The sequence below is a fragment of the Phyllobates terribilis genome, unplaced genomic scaffold, assembly GCF_046119375.1.
Source record: "Phyllobates terribilis strain yellow unplaced genomic scaffold, ASM4611937v1 Scaffold_1__5_contigs__length_1240528914, whole genome shotgun sequence".
Lineage (NCBI taxonomy): Eukaryota > Metazoa > Chordata > Amphibia > Anura > Dendrobatidae > Phyllobates > Phyllobates terribilis.
The window spans coordinates 1,066,706,583-1,066,722,055 of NW_027362761.1; the positions used below are offsets into that span (position 1 = coordinate 1,066,706,583).

General features: G+C 42.9%; 1 protein-coding gene across 2 annotated transcripts in view; it reads right to left on the reverse strand.

Annotated features, from left to right (window-relative positions):
- The window catches only part of CRACD (capping protein inhibiting regulator of actin dynamics), a 190,259-nt gene that overhangs the window by 45,536 nt on the left and 129,250 nt on the right, over nt 1-15,473 (reverse strand). Inside the window, exon 1 of one of the 2 annotated variants that reach the window (XM_073645448.1) lies at nt 972-1,133. The exons of the other annotated variant lie outside the window; for it this stretch is intronic. The gene's annotated coding sequence lies outside the window, so the exon portion shown is untranslated. Of the gene's footprint in view, nt 1-971; nt 1,134-15,473 lie in introns of those variants that run through there. 2 annotated transcript variants of the gene reach the window in all.

Sequence of the window (15,473 nt, forward strand, 5' to 3'; positions counted from 1 at the left end):
CCACATTCATAAGTAGTAAAAATTGTCTTAATACCCATATTAAATAATCATCAAAATGAGTATATGTTGTGGAATTTGCAATAGATTAGATTTCATACTTTGCATTGCAAGTGGTGAAATTTGCTGGTAGAAATCTATGCACTATAGAACATAAGGCAACAAAAGGAAGAACTAAGAAACACTTCAGTTCTATCAGAGTGATGAAACACTTCCCATAGTATGATGAAACATAATTTTTATTAAGTATATTAAAAAATATGACAGTCCAAACAAGCTCCCCAACGTACGTTTCGCCCATCTTCATCAGGGGACGTGGTATTTACATTTCAATGATTATAATCTATTTATTTAGCTCATGCAAATTTGATAGTGTACCTGCCTCAGATCTTTTATGATTTTCCTTGCTTATAGTGTGTTTCTTTGGACTTCCATGTTTTATTAATATACCTAATAAAAATTATATTTTATCATACTATGGGAAGTGTTTCATCACTCTAATAGAACTGAGGTGGCTCTTAGTTCTTCTTTCTGTTGTCTTACATTTCAAAATAGTGTTTTTCCCTTTACTTTGATGGATTCGTATTAGGCTTTCCTTATATTTTGTTCACAATATAGAACATGTCAAACATCTGAAAATCCTCAGACTGCCCCAACACCAATTGAGAATTTTTTTATGTATCAGAATTTTGGTAAATAGGTGTTTTGCATCCAAAGGAAAAAAATATTTTGTATTATCTGAGGCTAGTAAACAGTAATGAAAATATATTTTCTTTAACACCATTATACTTGGAAACTAGGAAATCTGTGAATACAGTAGCTTGTATAATTTCAGTCAAGTTTGTTATTGATATTTGTTCAGATATATCACCTTGACATCTATATTCTGTTTAGCTAGAGATCAAATTGATAGCTCCACATATGTTAAAAGAAAAAAAAAAACCTCGTCGTCAGTATATTTTCACTTTTCCTACCTGTTCTTGTCTCCTAATTCCAGCAGTCGCTTTACGGCAATATAGTGTATATTAATTTATTATTGCTAATATTACAGAGTGTTGTTATCTATCACACCCGGGTGGAGAACATCCTCTTCTGTCTCCAGACCTAGATAAATAATGTGCTCACAGATGTGGACCGAGGGTGTGACCCTATTACAGCGCCCCAGCGCTCGCCAGCTATGGGCAGGCACCGCTCACATATGACAAGAATGCTGCACTGATTCATCAGCTTGGATTTTATTACTTGGTAATATTTGGATGCACTAGATTTATTTCTACCCGTTTATTCTTTTAGAAAAATTCACTGTTAATAATAAACAGCACCATTGGCCAAGTACTGTAAGTAAAAGCCAGGAACAAATGGACCCCCTTCTCCTAAAATCTGGAATACTATTTGATCGTTTCTACTTGGTTTACATATGGCTAATGTACAGCATTCCAATATTCTCACTCTCAAAATCACTTCACCCCATTATTTTACCACTAAGGCAGTCTGGTTCCTCCGCTGTTATATGTCTTTTGTGAATTGATGGCAGCTGATTAATCCTGCCCGAACCAAGGGTAGCATTATCATGATGTTTACTTACATAGCGCCATCATATTCCACAGCGCTTTACAGATACACAGATATATTGTCATTGCTGTCCTCACGCTCTAACTTCCCTATCAGTATGTCTTTGGAGCATGAATAAGAGATCGGCTCCTGCATTCGAAACATTTACAGAACTAGTCCAAATTTTGTACACTCCTGTTCATACAATGGTTTTCATTGTGTTGTAACTATAGGCACTCAAAAGAATCAGCTGTGATCTCCTACTGTCCTGTCTGTATACTATTTTGCTTCCTCCCCTGCCCAGGAGATGTGGTATGATCAGACCATGTTCCTGTACGGTCAGACACAGCCATTACACAGTACACAGCAGGGGAACATTTATAAGATTATCTCAGCACAGGAACATTTTATTTAAACACTTTCAATTGTGGAAGTTATTATTTTTCCAAGATCTGTTAATTAAATTTGTTCTTGGGAAAACCCCTTTGAGTTCCTCAAAGCACCCCTCTTTTACTTTGATGACAGTTTTACACCTGTTGGCATTTTCTCAAGCAGCTTCTCAGGTAGTAATCTGGAATAACTTCCAATGAACAGATATGCCTAGTGAAGAGTTATTTTCTGGATTCACCGGTGAATGTTTGCCACCCTTAGATGTGTTTTGCAGGGGCAGTGTTGGTGCACAGTTAAGTACAGTATTGAGCCCTATTACACAACTGTTCTAAGCCAAAACATAGCATAAACCACTTAACTAAGTAAATATGGAAGTATGTACGAGCACTGACACGACACGAGTGCAGTTCAATTTACGCAGATACAGACAATGGAGAAGATGGAGAAATTAAGTTCACCGTCTTCTCCACACCTGAGAGAATCGGATCACTGTAAACTGACAGAGTTTGAGCCAAGTGTCATTAGCATAATCATCGCTCGTGTGACTCTGGCCTTACACTGGATTCATGATAAGTTTTAGGCCATGCTCACACGCCAATATTTTGGTCAGTATTTCACATAAGCATTTGTAAGGCAAAACCAGGAGGGGGTGAAAAATGCAGAAAAGTTGACGTGTTTCTATTATACTTTTCCTCTGATTGTTCCACTCTTGATTTTGGCTTACAAATACTGATGCGGGATCCAAGGGGTAACATTTCTCCTTGTGGAGAGTGACATGCCAATATGAGACTATTAAGCCTTGCAATGCTTCTATGGGAAATTAAATATGCAAATTGCCTCTTCAGAGAGGAAGAAGACTAGAAATCTAGCACTGATGTGGGGCAGCACCCCGAAACACCGTGTCTGCAAATTGAGACTCTGGTTTGGCTTTTATCCTAAGTCATGTGATAAGGCTCGTTAAAGGGTCATTATTGACTTTTAGAATCGCTGCTTCCAATAGGTGGCGCTATAGTTCTTGTCCTCTTCCTCTCTGAAGAGTCAATTTGCATAAATACAGATGTGAAATACTGATAAAATACTGAACGTGTGAACGTGGTCTCAGGCTGCATGCCCACTATGCATTTTTCAAGCGTTTTTGCCGCAGAATTTCCACAGCGAAAACGCTTAAAAAACGCTTGGTAATACATGCCCCATGGTCCCCAATGATAATCCGCATGTGCTGTGCGCATACTGCAGAAATTTCCGCTGTGGATTATCATTGCGGAAAAATATGCAGCATGTCCATTAATTTTGCGGACACGCAGTGTAATTGCCACCATTGACTTGCATTGAAATGCATAATATCCGTGTCAGTACATTTGTACACACGGATATTATGCGTTTCTATGTGTGGATGGTACCCGGGTTGGGAGAAGATGAGACTCTCCTCCAGACCCGGATACCATAGAACCTGTTAAAAAAATAATTTAAAATAAAAAATAAAGCTTATACTTCCGATGTCCTCCCGGTGTTTTCTCCTCTCCGTCTGGTCTGCTCTATGGGTCGCGGTGTTGTGAAGGACCTGCCATGACGTCATTGAGTCATGTGACCTGACACACCGCGAGCAGTGCAAGAGACCGGATGCGGTGGAGAAAACACCGTGAGGACATCGGAAGGTAAGTATAAGCTTTATTTTTTTATTTTTTACCATTCTTATTCTTTTTTTTTAACTAACTTGGTCACACTACTATAAATCCATGCCAGCTGCATGGATTTATATAGTTTGAACAAGTTGTCAAGCACTTTTCCAAGTGATGCTAAAATCGCTTGGAAAAGCACTTGATAACCCACATGCGGAAATGCATGCAAAAACGCTTGACAAACGCTTCTACCTGGCGGGAAAAACGCATGTAAAATCCGCATGCATTTTTCCTGCCAGGGAGAAGCGGAGAAAATATGCAGCATTTCTGCATCGTGGGCACTTAGCCTAAGGCTGTGTGCCCACGTAGCATTTTTCAAGCGTATGTGCTGCGGAATTTCCGCAGCGTAAACGCTTGAAAAACCCATGTATATCCGCACCCCATGGTCCCCAATGGGATTCCGCAAGTTCTATGCACATGTTGCGGATTTTTCCGCAGCGTTTATGCCGCGTTCAAAAATCCGCAGCATGTCATTTAATTTTGCGTTTCCGCAAGCGGAATTGCCTTAGTCCAATGCATAAAAAACGCAAGGCAATTCCGCATGTGGAAAACGCGTGATAAACGCGCGAAAAATGCGCGATAAACGCGTGCGGAATTCCGCATGCGTTTTTCCGGGAGAGGACTTGCATTTATGCAGCAGAAATTTTCTGCTTCATAAATGCAACGTGGGCACATAGCCTAAGACTGATTCCTTTGTATATGCTATCAGCTATTTGGCCAGCTGTCTACCTGTGATGTGGTTATGTTGGCATTCTTGTTTGCAACCTACATGGTTGTTGCCTTTTCCTTTATTTGCACACCTGAAAGATATCAATCATTTAGATTTTTATGATATGTTTTAAATGGAATTAATCACCGGGGAGACCAATATCATTTAGGCTCTAAATATAGTTACTTAGTAGGGAAATAAAGTACTCAGTGCCAGCTCTGGTGCCAGGCACAGTGTCCCTTCATGCATGAACTCTACACACAGTACTTGCCCAAACTCAGCCACACTTGCCCAGTACATATGGTATATACCCACCTGGTTATCCTGCTATGCTAATAACAGGTTTAACTGTTGTTGCTTCCAAAACCCCATGCACCATTGGCTGTCCAATGACTGTAGCAAAAGAGGACTATGTAGTCACAGCTGAAACACTGCGCACCCCGCCACTGGTCACACAGTAGTATGTGCACACTAATCAGTACGTCAGGCAAACATCACCCTCTGCCAGTTGGGGAACCCATGCCAAGGTTACTGACCCTCGCCATATAGATGTGCTCCATTCAGACATCCTCTCTATAGTCATTCAGTTGGTTGGTAAATGATACCGGGGTTACCGATACTAGAGATCAGTGTGGATGACAGGAGTCGATCATCAACTGATTTAATATTTACAATCCATTTTAAGATCAGCAATAAATGACAGATGGCACCACTAGAAAATAGGGTTTCTTCTGTTGTAGTTAGAAATTCATCAAGTCTTTGAGCATTAGCATCTATGAATAAATATAAGTGGTGCCAGATAGAGAGCAGCGGATATACTGTAGATGTATTAACTGCAAAGGCACTGGAAAAAAACAATTGAGAAATATTTACACTGAACGAGCACTGCACAACGCTATAATAAGTCGATCGGCACTTGTTTAAAGACTAAAGGGTAAACGATTATTGCCATATTTACAAGGGTCTTTTAAGGAGTATTAAAAAAAAAAAGGATAGCTGGCACCCCCAGCGATTCTGAGGTTGCTCTGCAGCCCAGTCTCGAATGGAGCGGAGATGCACATCTTTAATGTCTTACACATGTTCGGCCTCCATTCATTCACTGAAAATGGAACTGCTGGAGAAAGCGGAGTACAGCGACGCAGTGAAGGTCAAGCAAGCACAACTCCTCTATTCAAGGCCGGACTGCAGATCCCCCTTACCAAGGTGCGAGAGCTCAATCTCAGGATCTTTGGGGGTCCCAACTGTGGGACCTCTTGAGTTCAGCAAGTTATCCTCTTTTCTATAGATAGGGGATCACTTGTTTTTTGGGGGGGAATAACCCTTAGATAGTGGAAGACATTGGACTTTCCATATAAAATCTATGGGGCTGGCCGAGGATATCCAAGGAAATTCATATCCTTGTCCCATCCAGTTTTTTTCCCTGGAAAAAGACAGAAGTGAACGGTAGACACTTTTAGTAAATCAGTGTAGAAATTGTGGCTGATATAGTTGTTATTAATCTTTCCATGTCCTTGCCCATGCATACTGCCATGTTATGGATTTACGTTGCTCCAGTTTTATCTACAGTTTTATCTAGCGTAAACCATCCCATCTTTACCTGTGCTATTCTGGGACTCTTTTGTGCAGGTTGAGATATAAAACTGTGCTACAGTAGGGTCAACGGGACAAAAAAACATGTCTGGCCTTGTATATAAACATGTTAGAGTTAAGCAAAAACATTTGCGCTGCTCTGGTGTCCAGTTTAGTCTTCCATGGCTGCCGGATCCAGGCAGCCTTTACTCCTGCATGACATTCTGAGTTACTCTGGCACTTACCAGGCTCCGCAATGTAGTGACATTGTATGACCTTAGTCACTAGGCGGCATGTGACAGGTTAAACACTTGAAACACGTTATTTTTAAAGTGAGTAATGTTTGAATTACTAGTGTTCAGTTATTTTTTCATTTTCCACTGTTTATCATTCGGATATCATGACGCAAACGTGCGTTGTGGGGCACAAATATGTGTAATATGTGCTATATTTGTAAAAGGTCCAAAATCCAAGGCACCAACGTTTCGGCCACATAGGGCCTTCATCAAGCCATAAATGAATAGAGGTGTACCAAGATTGCACAGACTACGGAGTGGTGCATGGCAGTATACCATTTGCATAGGTAGATATTGTTATCCTCATCACACTGAACTCCTGTTCCCTTAAAGGGAATCTGACATCACCAAAAATGCTAATTACCTGCAGATTAACCCTATATCTGTAAGTAAATAGCATTTTTGGTGATGTCAGGGTCCCTTTAATATAAAAATGGGACTACAGGCTCCAGATTTTAGGATTTGTGAAATAAATGCCCCTCAGAATGGCTATGAGAAGTGCCCACATGGCGTCTGTAGATGCCAGGTGCTGCCTTACTTTACAAAAGGTTGAAATGTAATCAAATTGGAGTCCGCATTGCTCAGGAAAAGAGGGACACAATGAATTATCTACTGTCATTCTTGGTTGCCTGCCAAGCAATCTCTGTAAAAAAAAAAAAAAAAAAGCTAAACTAATACAGGGTAATTACTCAAGTAATGATAAAAGATTGATTTGTTCTGAAAATCAGGAATCTGTAATTATGCTTATGCTGCAGCCTTGTTTCTATGACGATACACAAGATCGTCCTAATTAGCAATATGCACTAATCGCGGTGTCTAATGAGGAACATGAGTTTAGTATTGGTGACAGATCTTGTGGTCTTTAAGAACAACCAACCTAGAAGGTAAAATAACTACGTGCTACGTAGGGCCTCTTGTAGAAAAGAAGTCCAATTCATTTTACTCACTGTAGATAAAATATAAGGGACCAATGTAAATATCACCTGTCCTCCAGATATTTTTCTATGTGACGCGCCCCCTGGGCTGTGGGGTACCCGGTGCCGGGCCAGTCGTTGCTAGGGGAGATGTCACAGTGGCGGTGACCCGGTCCGTGACCCAGGGCGGTCAATCAAAAGGGGAATATTTACAGGGGATTATAGTTTTTATATACAGTTCGTGACGCCACCTGTGGTATGCGGCTAAAGGGAGCTGCCGCTTCTGAGCAGGTCCTCTGGAGCTGGTGTAAATGCAGCAGAGTTGGTTTAGCTCTCCACATGTAGAGCTTAGCTCCAGGGCTGTGCTGAGATGTTATGGATGTTGCGGTGTAGTGCAGGGGGTGATGGCGCAGCAGTAATTCACGGAGACAGTGGGGTGCAGTCTTCAAGGTTTACTCACAGTTTTTGCAATCCAAGTTACAGGTACCGGTGTAACTTCCCATGTCACGCTGCGTTCACCAGGCAAGGGGTTCAGCAATCGCTCAGGTAATTCCAGAGCACTTAACGGGACCCCTTTCTGTGTGCCTTTCTCAGTCGTCTTCCTGCGCTGGCTCTCACCCTCCTGCCCTGCGCCTCACAATCAGTGTCCCAAGCCTGCAGCCTCGGGTCTTGTCGGGTGACCTGCAGTCCCCTGGACCCTCTGTGGCCACCTTTTCGGCAATGTAATTGTGGCTGTAGCAACTGCACCCTAAAAGTACAGAAGCCTCCGGTTTCTAGTTGAGCCTTGTAGTTCTCCACTAGTTTAGGACCCGGTCCCCTCTCTGCGGCCTGGCCCTGCCCCCACTGAAGTGGGATGTGTTGGATGCAGGTGTTAGGGTCCTGGGCAGTACTCCTTCCTTACCTGAGAGTGGGATACCACACCTCTGGGTGAGATGCAGTACCTCTGTGGCGACTGAACCCGCAGGGGCGCCACATATGCAATGGCCTCAAGGCCTCATGCACATGGCAGATCCATATTGCACCACCTATAGGAATCAGTGGGCCCATCCTGTCATTTTATGGAGGATGTTTTCTCATATTCGCATATTGATATTGTAGAGGAGAATATAATACAGTATTTAGGCATTCGCCTAACTAATGAGGGCTCCCTGGTCTCTTGCACAAGACTATCATATGTGATCATCCCTAAAACATAAAACAATAAAATCCATTACTCCACGAAGTGTGGATCGTATTGTCTGGGCCAGTAACGGGTCTCTTGAACCAATCTCAAAACACTCATTTACACCTCACTGACATGTTCATGTATGACAATAGAAGAATGATCAGCACCGCCTGAAGATCATATAGTACTTGTATTGTGTTATGCTGATGCATTTTTACAACTGTTGCATTGATTAATAAGTTTACTGTGAAAACTATTGCTAACTGCAGGAGTTTTGGGTAAGAAAGGGTTAGAAATTAGTGGGAAGTTTAAGGAGGAGCTTCTGCTACATAAGGGGCTGTTGAGGCCTAGTTCATCAGAGTGCCTGTAGTTACAACACAAGTGAACATCAGCCAGAGAGAAAGCAGACGCTATCAACCAGGAATCCTATAAGAAAGTGGCAGAAACTTTATCCTAGAAGCTGGGAGAGGCTGGATGGGAACCATGGTGAGGTAGAGCTATTAGTAATCCTGAGACTGCTGTGGGTTACACAAGGTTGCCCTGATACAGTGGTGGACTACAAGTGCCAACATAGTGTGAGAGATTTAGAGAAGGAATTCTATTTCTTTCCTCATGGGAGCATCTGGAAAAGTAGCCTCTGCAGCCAGTGTGCAGAAAGTAGTAAAGATGGATTTTGCTAAAATGGATTTGCTAAAATTGATTCATATGACTGTGAGATTGTATTGGAGAAGAAATGTAAACTTCTGCCGTGTATAACCATCAGTAAAAAAAGAGCTCTGTCAAATTTAAGTGTGAATACCATTCAATACAAAGTCTATGGTTTGTTATGTTCTTTCAAGTTCTGTTTACTATAATGGCCCCTCCTGCCTCCTTGTCCATCACCTCCATTACACTACATCACAGGCCGCAGCCACCGGCAGTCGCCCTGCAGTTGGTTGCAGGAGATCTCTACATTTGGCATTACAGACATCTTCTTAGATGGGTGGCTGTCTTTAGGACCCAGCGGCTGCCTCCCTCTGGCTATTAGCTCCCTGGCCTGAGTGTATAAATACCTGGTGTTTTGAGAGGGAGGTGTCAGCGATATTCATTACTACTTGTGAGGCTTAAGCAAGAGCAGTACTTTGTCTTCTCTGGAGCTTGAGGCCGTGTGGGCATTTGTTTGGAGTCGTCTAAAGCTAAGCATTTGCCTCCTGTTTGTCTACAGTTGTTTTCTATATAGTTTAGTGGAGATCGACTAGTGCTCATTTCCTTCCTTTCTTAGCCTTAGCCATAAGCCAGGGAAAGTCAGGGCGAGGTATGCGTGCTGCAATTGGTGAAGAGCCAATATAGGGACGTTAGGGGAGACAGGGTGACACTAGACCAGACTAGGAGGTCTCCACTCCCCCCTTTCCCTAGTGTCTGGGCTCCCGTTCCCTCTGTGTTGCTCTAAGTCTTTCCCACACCTTGCGTGACAGATAGCCACTGATTGCTAGGTGTAAGAAAAACCGACTCCTGAAAGGGGTTAATGTTATATGAAATGATCCTAAACATATTAATACTTTAATATATAACTTATTATCTTTATAGGTTGGAGAATTAGATTATATAATCTTCACTGCATCCAATGTTTCCAATTAAAGAGCGGATTTACTCTGAGTTTCCGCATCAGTATTTCTGAAGGGGCTGAGAAGAGCCTGCAGGAACAGCTGGAATCTCTGTTATTTAGGAGGCATATTTAATAGGTGAATATATCTGCATAATAATAAACATAATTATATAACAACCAGGATCTGGATTATCCTAGAGGCTTTCTAATTTAGACATATTCTTTGGAATGTAATTTGTAATATTTTTATGTTAATAGAAAAAAGCGTTTAGATTCCACAAGGAAGCAAAACAGCACGCATGGCAAATGTGACCGCTGAATACATGGCATAGTTATGCTGGAAATAACAAGTGACATCGCTTCTTCATCATTCCATCGTATGCAGGGTGGAAGTCACAACCAAGCTTGACACTCAGCTGTATATATTAACAAGCAATAGACATTAATGGGCAGATGAAGCTGATGCCATATGAATTGTCTAGATTCATAAATGTTAAAGAAGATCTGTCATTTAGTAAAAAAGAAAATAGAGCTAAATATGTTGTAAAAAGCTCCCTTGATTCTGCGGTTGTTTTCCGTTTTGTGCTGTGTTGCTCCATTACAGAGATATTCACATTTGTTTCTTGTGGAGCGCAGTATGTGAAATCTCTGCTCGTGGTGCAACTGGGCGTTTCTTCAGAGTCTTCTTTGGGGGTATGTACTTTCATTCCTCCCCCCAGACCCAGCAAATCACAGTTTAGCAGTGTCTGAGACTGATAGACTGCTATATCTGTTACCAAGATGTGATTGGCAGCTTCTGGGAGGGAGGAGTTACAGCGAATACCCACAGAGAAGACTGTGAAGAAACAACCAGTTGGACCACAAGCAGAGATTTCACATAGCAAGCTCCTGAAGAAACAAATATGAATATCTCTACCAGGGCCGCCATGAGGGCGTTTGGGGCCCGGTGAGCAGAGGGGGGCCCGGACCTCTTTCTGCTTCTGCCCAATGGACCCCCGATTCAGTAACTCGTGCATCCTCGGATGGGATATAGACACATGGGGGCAGAATGAAGTCATATGGGGTCAGGAATGAGACACAAGGGGGCAGAATGGAGACATGGGTGGCAAATTGAGACATGGGGCAGAATAGAGACACATGTGGGCAGAATGGTGACACATGGGGGCAGAATGGAGACATGGGGGCAGAATGGAGACACAGTGGGGCAGAATGGAGACACATGGGGGCAGAATGGATACATGGAGACACGTGGGGGCAGGATGGAGACACATGGGAGCAGGATGAAGTCACATGGGGCCAGGAATGAGACACAAGTGGCCAGGAATGAGACACAAGGGGCCAGGAAAGAGACACATGAGCTCCTATGTATAATGTCACTGGTGATCACAGTGTTACCTGTACACTATATACTGTATACAAAGCTCCTGTGTATAATGTCACTGGTGAATCACTGTATTACATGTACACTGACACTATATATTGAGCTCCTGTGTATAAAGTCACTGGTGATCCCTGTATTACCTATACACTGACACTATTTACAGAGCTCCTGTGTATAATGTCACTTGTGATCACTGTATTACCTGTACACTATACACTATATACAGAGCTCCTATGTATAATGTCACCGGTGATCCCTGTATTACCTGTTCACTGACACTATATACAGAGCTCGTGTGTATAATGTCACCGGTGATCCCTGTATTACCTTTATGCTGACACTATACACCATGTACAGAGCTCCTGTGTATAATGGCACTTATGGTAATATTAGTATTGTGATCAGTGATTAGTATTAATGATCGGTATTGTAGTATTCGGTCACTATGTGGTGGTAATATGTAGTCTGGTCATGGTGTGGTGGTATTTGTTCCTTGTATGTGGTATTATTTGGTCACTATGTGGTGGCAATATGTGGTCTGGTCATGGTGTGGCGGTATTTGTCCCTTGTATGTCGTATTATTCGGTCACTATGTGGTGCTAATATGTGTTCTGGTCATGGTGTGGCGGTATTTGTCCCCTGTATGTGGTATTATTCGGTCACTATGTGGTGGTAATATGTGGTCCGGGCATGGTGTGACGGTATTTTTCCCTTGTATTTGGTATTATTGGTAATTTAAAAAAATGTAAGTGACACATTCCCTTAAAGAAAAATAAATAAAAATATATCTAAAAAGAGCATTGAATATTTTAAGAAATGTTTAACAAAAGAGTCTCCTTGTCGTGGTGGCGGCTTAAAAAATCTTTTGGCCAAAACAAAAGTTGCTGGTTGTATGTGTGATATGGTGTTCGATGGGAACTGTTAATGTGTGATTGGTGAGGACGTGGTGCAGAAGTGGAGTTTTTCCAAGAGGGGTGGAGGTGGAGCTGGGGTGGAGCCTGGGTGGATTCTCAAGGGGGCCCGAAACTTTTGCCCTTATGGGGCCCTGAAATTCCTGGTGGCAGCCCTGATCTCTACAATGAAGTGATGCACCACAGAACAGAAAAGAGTGTCAGAGTCAGGGGAGCTCAGGGATATTTACAAGGTATTTAATCCAAATTTTTTGAGCAAATGAAAGATCCACTTTAAAGGGATATTCCATTAGTTTACATTTAGACCTTAAATATTGCTTGAACAGGGCTTCTGTGAAAAGCACAGCCTAGTACTGCCACCAACTAATATTCAGGAGCCAGGGAATGCTGACAGTGACTGACCATTACTATATAAGACGTATTTGTGACCATATTTATTGCTAACCATTTTTCCAAGAAACAGAGTTAATGGAGGTATAACTTAAAATGTTGACTCGGGGATTCACATTTGCTTTTTTTTTTTCAAAATAGCTTAGAACAAATTTTATTGCAGAATTTTTAGACATAATATAAGAGGATGTTAAATACTTGCATCAAGAATTCCAGTAGAGCAACAATGTTACTGCAGCTTCTACCCTCAGTGAGTAACTCTCCAATTAACACCTATACCCAAGTGTGAAGAGATTTGGGTTTACCATTAATCAAAAATTGGAGTTTAGACATAAAGCACAAGATGTAGTTTAGAAAGATTAAGTTGGTTACAGTACAAGGGCAGCACAGTGGCTCAGTACTGCAGCCTTACAGCGCTGGAGTCCTGGGCTCAAATCCCACCAAGGACAACATCTGAAAGGTGTTTGTATGTTCTCCCTGTGTTGTGTTGGTTTCCTCCGGGTTCTCCGGTTTCCTCCCACACCCCAAGAACATAGTGATAGTATTTGTATTTTGTAAAAATCAAAATCACTTTATGATGATGATGATAATTGTTATTATTATTTTTTCTTGATGTTGAAATTGTTCTAGGGTAAAATCATGAGAACTGTTCATTTAAACTGAAATGTTTATTATTTACCTATTTTTGCATTCTATCCCCTTCATTGGTACCTTTGGTATTTTCTGATGTACTCTTATTTTGCTACCATTTTTTCATGTGTTTTGAAAATACAATGGATTTGTTCAGTATTTCCAAATATTATAAAAATCTACAGACAGGTGCTTTACTGCTGTGACTGGAATGAAAATGCTGCAAGCACAAAACTGTAGAAGAACTGACAGCACTAACATAGGGAAATACTTAGCGGGACGTAAATGTCTTTACTGCAAACTCACGGGTGTTGTGATATCAGGTTTGCACATTAAGCATAATTGGTTTTGATCAGGGTGGTCTTACCTATGTTTTCATTGTGAGTATCTAACAGTAGTTGGCAGGTCTGTATGTACAGTGTGCGTAGACACAGTGCAAGTGCCCTGCACCCATTGGTGCTAATGGCCTTTTACCTATTAACATACTATTATCTATTGCATCTTGTACATTTTGCCAGACATATCAGTATAGACCTTAGCACTCTGTAAATTTACACAATTATCTCCATCCGCATCAGTGAGGAGTAGGGTTGCCACCTGGCCGGTAACCTACAGGCAGAGCCGGGATTTACATTTGGAGATTGGTAAAAGTAAAATATTTGTACCAACAATAACCAGTGCAGGTATTTCTACATTATAATACAGTGGTGTTCCTGTGGCAGGCCGGCCGACCCTATGAACATCAGCAGCGTCAGGACTAGGCCAGGTTTTGGATTGACACCAGTGACGGATACTGAGAAGGCAGCAGAGAGCCAGAGACTGCCACTGCTTGCGCAACCCTATGTATGGAAAGCAGTGTACTCATTTAGGGTGATCTCACACTGCGCTCTGCCATGTCCATGTGCTGTATACACACTCTCTTATGTAGAGTGTAATCTCTTATGGTCAGAGGGATCACCTCTCTCTCTATTGTAGAATGTAAATGACGCGCCCCTGGGCCTGTGTCGCGCTGCGTTGCGCATGCGGGAGCTTACCCGGAGCCGGATCTCTTGAGGGTTGTAGTCTCGTGGCGGTGATCCGGTCCGTGCCCAGGGAGTCAGACTAAGTGGCGCTGTATTAGCGGTAGATGTTGGACGACTACGCCACCCGTTGAGTACAGCTAAGGAGCTGCTGCTGCAGGGCAGACCGCTGAGGCCGGTGGTAGGATTGTGCAGCGTGATAGTATAACCCCCAACGGGAGGGGTATGGCCTCAGGGCAGCCGACGTGGATGATGGGGATAGCAGGAACCACTCAGAGACGGTACGGTGTAGTTCAGGGTCTTTACTGGTGACAACGATAGACCCTCCCGGAGTACTGGCTAGCGATTGGGGCCTGGTCAGTCCTTGAGCAGATGGGATCTCCCCTGGCCAGGCGGAGTTGTAGGCCTCCCAAACTAACGATACTCTTCTGGCTACCTTGCTAGAAGCGGGTATAAGTAGCCCACGTCCCTGAGTGTACCGTGTGGTGCTCACCCGTATGGCCGGTGACTCGGGGCCTTCTAGTAGCTTCCGCTCCACGACGGCGGTGCTGGTCCCACGCGTGTGACCGTGCCTTCGGGTTTCTGGGCCAGAGGACCTGCAATCCCCTGCCGGTCGGTTTCTGCTGCTGGATAGGAGTTAGTCCCCACAGCCTCGGACTCCGGGTCCGGTGATAACTTCTCAGTCAGGGCGAGCTCTGCAGCTGCCAGCCCCTGACTCCTTGTAGCACTGCTCCCACAGAGCTCCTGATGTTCTTTCCTATATCTGCTTCTCTTCTCTGTCTCTACTTCTTCTCTACTCACTAACCCTGCCTCAGCCCTAGGTTTATATAGGGGAAGTTCTTCCCCTCCCAGGACTGGGCAGGAGGTGTGGCATGCACAGGATCCCTGACCAAGAGACCTCCCACCTGCTCTCAGACATAACATTGCCGTTACTGTGGAAACCAGACCCCTGGGGTGCCACATAAACTCTCATAGTCAATTGGGTCCTCTCCCTCTCCTGTAGTATATAAGCCCTTATGGTCAACGGGGTCCTCTCTCTATCTCCTGTAGTGTAAGCTCTTATGGTCAGGATGTCCCTCTCTCTCTCTCCTATAATATGTAAGCTCTTATGGTTAGAAGGGTTCTCTCTCTTTCCTGTAGAATGTAAGCTCTTATGGTCAGTGAAGTCCTCTCTCTCTTCTGTAGAATAGAGTGTGTAAGTTCTTATGGTCAATGGAGTTCTTCCTCTCTCTTCTTCCCCACATGTAACAAATTTTTTTGACTATAAGATTAATTTTTCCCCCCAAA